We start from the raw sequence: 6,650 nt of genomic DNA, 5'->3' as shown, positions 1-6,650 counted from the left end.
ACATTGTCTGGCTTTTTTGTGTAAACAAAAGCTTTGACCCTTTACTGCTAGATTTATTTTGGACTACCCATGACTCATGTTGGAGGGGCATTGGTATAGCAGGGGGGCAAATTTGGTGCTATGGCGGGGGGGGCAGGGGTGCTTGATTAGAACGGGGTTTGATTTCAAAATAATTTGCACCCCTGGTTTACCTTTATCAAAATGGGGTTGGATAATTCAATGTAATATACTGTAGATATAACAGATGACGAGAATCAATCATCTTCGTTTACTGTTCATGCTGTAAAGGGTAAAATAAATGTCCTACTTCCTATTAGCGTGTGCTACCGTATCAAAGGTGCCTATTGGATTGTGATAATCATCATCATTTAGTTCTTTATTCAGGATGAAAATATTTTACAAGTTAACAGCTTCAGATCAAATAGAAGATCAATTCACTTCACAAGTTTGTCTGATTGCAGCGACACCGTTGGACAAAAAAAAGAGTTAGATAGCACAGGAAGTGAATGAGTAATCGTAACCAGCAGTCATTTCTAATTGTATAGTGTTGTATTTGAAATACCTGCAAAGAACCAAAAGATATAGTAAAAAGAAAAAAAGGATAAAGTAGTGAGACTCAATATACAGTTTCAATGAAAACTTCGGAAGATGTCTCTCAATTGAGCTTGTATTCCACTCTACTCATGTCCAACCTTGAAGCAACCTTCAAGGTGCGTTTATGGAGTTCCAGTTCTAAATAATCCATCTAATAGCTTTGCTGAAAACGATTAAAGTGATTTGTGTGTGTGCTATCATATAATTAGCTCATCCTTATTTTATTTATTCGTTTACCCTTTTCATTCGAGTGAGGGGCCAGGCTGACGGTTTTCTGATACTTATCTTAATGTCATCATTTCACCACATTTACAGGGGAAATGCTGGAACACACGGGTTGCTTTATCTTGCATGATGACAGCTTCCTTGATGCCTCTGCTGTTTGAGAAAGCCTTGCAGGAACTTCATGGATCAAAGATAAAAAGTTATTCAAATGCCAGGCACATATAGTGACATTTTACTGTATAGCATGGGGTGGCTATCAACCCAAACATAAACATAATTGCCTAATGAAATGCATTCAACATTTTTAGAACTCCATAGAACATGGAGACACACTTATTTAAAATTAATATTGTTTTATTACTTTTACTATTGACAGCTGCTTACATACAGTAGATATATGTTTGATTGGTATAATGCAAATATAATTATTTTTAATATGTTCCTGTGCTTTTTAACAAGGCCAAAAAGCATCTTCTATATGGGTCCCCGAGGGGCTCACCTGGTACAAGCGCAGCTGCGTGGTGCGCAGGGTGAGTCGCACAGCGCAGGTTCACGTCCTGGCTGTGCGACATAGGCCAGTCTTCACTGGGGACTCCGAAGGGAGCATCGCATTGACCCCAGGCGCTCCAGTGGGTTAGGGAGGTAAAACCAACCAGGAATATTTCTCCTCATCGCTCTGCAGCGAACCCTTCTGGCCAGGCACCCAGTGAGCTCAGAGCGGACACCTGCAGGACTGGCCTTTGTCCTCCAGAGGTCGGTAGCTCACTGACATCCACTCTTGAGGTCCTGGGTGAAAAAGGAAGCTGGCTTGGTTGTGGGATCGGAGGACGCCCACTGAATCACTGGTCTCCATCGCCATGCGAGGAATTGCTGCAGTGAAGAGAAAAACGACTGGGCATTCCAAATTGGGAGAATATCAGGGGAAAAATTACAATTGGACACTAAATGAAATGCATCTAATATAGATTGTATTTTTATTTACTGTGTATCTGACATTTTAGATTTATTCTACGCTTCTCAGTTCAATGCAACATTAATTTCAATTACATAATGGCGAGCTCATGAGAGGAAAAACATGATACAAACGCTAGCCAGCAAAAGAAGAGTTTCAGCTGTTTCACTGAGCAGATTGTTCTGCTCCGAGCCAGCCAGTATATTTGGTATAATTACTCCAATTTAAGCACATAAAGCTCCCCAAATTGTCTTATATGGTATAAACAAGTCTGATATAAATTGCTGAGGGACCAAAGTATTATTTCCTATTGCCTTAATAGATTCAGCCAGTAGAAAATTGGATTTCTCATGTATTTTGGGAATGTGCCCTGCCCTTACTTGTTAAGTGTTTGACAAATATGCCATACTTAGTTAAACATTTGTTACACATCATATAGTTTTTTGTCATTGTGCATTCATTGCTTCCTTCCTTCAGGCACTGTTCTGTTAGACAATGAAGTCTATATTTGGTTAGTTGCTGTATGTATGTATATATATATATACAGCTCTGGACAAAGGTTTTCCATCACCCTATAGAATTAACTCATTTTGCTTCATAAAGTCGAGTGAAACCTGCTGAATAATGTTATGTTAACATATTGAATTACATACCGCTTTGCAGTTTTCCATATACTTAACGAAAAACTGACAAAAATTGAAAAAATGTGACATTTCTAAATCTAACATGAAATACTGTAGTACTAATATGATTTCTGGTAGACTTTTTTATTTTTATGTCTCAATCCTAAAATTCCAGGTGATGCAAAACGTTTGACCAGAGCTGTAGATATGACTCAGATGACTGTAGTCTGTGCTCTAATGACTCTAGTCTTTGTTGTAATGACTCCAGTCTGTGCTGTAATGACTCCATCCTGTGCTGTAGGGACTCTAGTCTGTGCTGTAATGACTGTAGTCTGTGTTGTAATGACTGTAGTCTGTGTTGTAATGTCTCTAGTCTGTGCTGTAGGGACTCTAGTCTGTGCTGTAATGACTGTAGTCTGTGTTGTAATGTCTCTAGTCTGTGCTGTAGGGACTCTAGTCTGTGCTATAATGACTCTAGTCTGTGCTGTAATGACTCTAGTCTGTGCTGTAATGACTCTAGTCTGTGCTGTAGGGACTCTAGTCTGTGCTGTAATGACTGTAGTCTGTGTTGTAATGACTGTAGTCTGTGTTGTAATGTCTCTAGTCTGTGCTGTAGGGACTCTAGTCTGTGCTATAATGACTCTAGTCTGTGCTGTAATGTCTCTAGTCTGTGCTGTAGGGACTCTAGTATGTGCTATAATGACTGTAGTCTGTGTTGTAATGACTCTAGTCTGTGCTGTAATGACTCTAGTCTGTGCTGTAGGGACTCTAGTCTGTGCTGTAGGGACTCTAGTCTGTGCTGTAATGATTATAGTCTGTGTTGTACTGTATATATTCTTCTTTTTAAGTTATGTTACAATTAGGATTATGTTTCTAGTTAATCTAAAAATAAAAAAAACAGAACATTTTCTTCACTCTTAGTCCTAATAAATGCCACAGAGATACTATTTCTGCTTCCTGATCTTTAAAGGCTATAACCTATTTGACACACTTTGTTGCCTGAGCATAAGTGATGCATAATTTCCATTTTTAAAAATGAATCATTTCATCCATTATATTATTCGGCCTGGGGACATTACGGCAATTGAAGTTCTAATATTAACTTTGATTTGGGTTTTATTAACTCATGGTGATCGTTACAATGCACTGGTGATGAGCTATAATTAGCAGATATCTCTGTTGGAATCTAGGAGTGTGTCTGGAATCTTTATACAGTGATTAGCTTAGCAGATGGAAATAGGAGCATTTTACACTCTTCAACGTATGGGGGAGTTATGATGAGTAGAGGCTACTCAACAAGCTCAGTAAAAATGCCCCACAGTATTTTTGCATGGTATTTTTGCAGCTTTACCATGGTTTTTCTATGGATTTACCATAGTTTAACCCTGATTTGCCATGTTTATTAATATGCTTTACCACACCTCGTTAATTTTTTTTTTTTACAATGCTTACATACAGCTATGGCCAAAAGTTGGCCATCACCTATAATTTTATGATTGAGACATTATTAAAAAAAACTATATGAATATAATTTAGATCCTTTATTTAACATCACATAATCAAAGAAACTACACAATGATATTGCAAAAGTCTGCCGGAAGCCAGAACAGTAGTACAGTATTTCATATTAGATTTCGAAATGTCACATGTTTCATTTTTTGTTTTTCATTAAGTATATGGAAACCTACGAAGCAGTATGTAATTCAGTATGTTAACTGAACATTATTCAGCAGGTTTCAATTGTTTATGAAGCAAAATGAGTTAATTCTACAGTTAGATGCAAAACCTTTGACCATAGCTGTAGGGTGAATTAGTTCTGGTTGTCTAAATTTTGTTATCAAACACAATACAGTGAAATCAATTGTGAAAGGAAATGTGCTTTCATTCACTCTTTACATTGGATAAATGGCTGGTTGTGCAAATGGCATGTAACTGACAGCTTGCCAGTGAAACTTTGCATGCATTGATTCACTCAAGCAGACCAGCGGCAGGCCAGCACCAGTGCTAGTTCTTGTCCACCACCCCTCCCCACTTTTGTTATTGATGTCTGTTTTGATTTGGTCAGATCTGCAGCTAACTGCCTCTGCAATGCTCCGCTAAACACTTCAGCGCTCTGCAACCAGGAATGAAATTTCAGCCCTGAGTCACGGTCGCTGCCAAATTCACTGATCCTATCAAATGGCAAATTGCTTTGGATGTAGAACAAAATGCAATAGCACTAACTAGGTGGCTAGCAGTAAATAAGTGCTCAGTGCAGAACACAAAGAGCAATTAAGATATGTTTTAATGTTAATCAATTCAGAAAGCTGTAATTATATCAATCCGGAGTTTGAACTTCCAGCAGTGGACAAGTCACATTTATAGAATCTACAGGTAAGCCCCCAGAGTTAAAAGTAATTAGAAATATGGCTGCAGTCGTTCTTATCCTTTCACACAGCTGATTAAGAAGGTGTAGAAGAAGTAACACACCAGCCTTTTTAAGGATTATGAAGATAAAGCATTGAGATATGAGAGAAGCTTTAAAACAGCTTGCAGCCTATCATTGTGGTCTGATCCTGAAAGCTCTCAGATGCTGAGAAAGGTAGAACCGCATAACTATGTGGATGGAAAAAAATATATATATTTAGAGTGCCCAATTATTTTATCCCCAATTTAGTATGTCCAATTATGTTTTCCCCCTCACCGCGGCAATTCCCCACGTAGCTCCAGAGAACCCACGACTGAGCCAGCTTCCTCATCTACACCCAGGAACTCGAGAGCGGATGTCAGCGAGCTACAGGCCTCTGGAAGATAAGGTCCATGGGAGTGCCAAGGCCAATGCGATTGTCACTCAGGAATTCCCAGCAAGGCCCGACGACTTTGCACAGCCAGGACACTCCCCTGCCTCCCCTGCACTCCCCTGACTGTATGACTCACCCTACACAGCACGCAGCCATGCTTTTACCAGGCGAGCCACGTGGGAACCCCCATGGATGGGGAATCTTTATCCTCCCCACACCCCTGTATGCAAGATGTTGCATCTCAATGGATCCACCAAGCATAGTTAGGCTGTAGTACATTGATTCTATTTTCTAAACTGTTCGTGGTGGGCTGAAGGTAATTTTGACATAATGCCTGAAATGAAGAAAAGTATTGCCCTTCCAAAGGTATCTGTCTTTGAGGGCTTGTTAACAGGTCACTATATCCTTCATTTTGACTTGAATTCTTTAGAGTGTGACTTTTCAACCATTTCTTCTGTTCATGCTCAGGAACAGAATGTGCTACAATGAATTAGCAATAATAAGCATTCAAAATGTAATCTCCCAAACTGCTGTAGGAATCAGTTTTATGGACAAGTAAGGTCAATGTGCTCTAAGGTTTTCTCATTAGATAAAGCAATATTCCTTACAAGAATATCTAACAGAAAGACGTACAGTGCAGAAGATCTTTTAGATGAACAATATGTGTTAGCTGATTGTGTTCCGTTCTAGAGTGGAGGTGCACCTCTCTATTATTTATTGGACAGTAAGTTACTTAGTGTCTGCTTTGTGTAAATTGAAGATCCCATGGAATTGTCACCCAATATTAACCTGGGTTATGCTTCTGCTTCATGCACACCCTTATTGTGAATTCAGGAGCCATCGTGCATTCAAATCACTTCATCAGCATTTTAAGCACTACCCATTTGTCTGCTATACAAACCGGATTTTTTTTTTTTTTACTATTTATAACAGGTTTTAATCTCCTTTTATTTTTCAGCTTGGTTTTTCTTTTAGAAAAAGACACCAGAATATTGTAAGGTTAAAGTGCAATGCAGAAAATGTTCACAAGCCATTTAAAAAAAACTAGACTTTATTTTTGTCCTTGCATAGCATTGACTTGTAATTGTCTGGTAACCTTTCCAGGTGGAACGGGGTAAAGGAGCTGACCGATTAGCAATTAATTCAGGCTTTCAGGTTTGTAGATGTCACCTTCGCATCAATGATAAAAAAAAGAAGGTAATTATGAATTCATAAACAAGCGCACTGTGCTGTTCTCCTATCTCCACTTCTAAAACTATAGGTATGTAGAGAATTGACCTTTTCTTGAATGGAATTTTAATTTCAAATGAAAACTGAGGCAAAAAATGAGAAACAAACTATTTAATATGGCATCTTTAGGCTCTATCTCAATCAGTTTAAAGTAAATGCTGAAAAGGACCAGTAATTCAAAGCGTTCAGAGGCATTTTTAATGCTTAAACAATTGAAGAATATCTGGAAATACTGTTCAAATGTAT

Source organism: Acipenser ruthenus, chromosome 21 (assembly GCF_902713425.1).
Source record: "Acipenser ruthenus chromosome 21, fAciRut3.2 maternal haplotype, whole genome shotgun sequence".
Taxonomy (NCBI): domain Eukaryota; kingdom Metazoa; phylum Chordata; class Actinopteri; order Acipenseriformes; family Acipenseridae; genus Acipenser; species Acipenser ruthenus.
The sequence above is the reverse complement of the archived record's forward strand: the minus strand, read 5'-3'. Positions refer to the sequence as shown.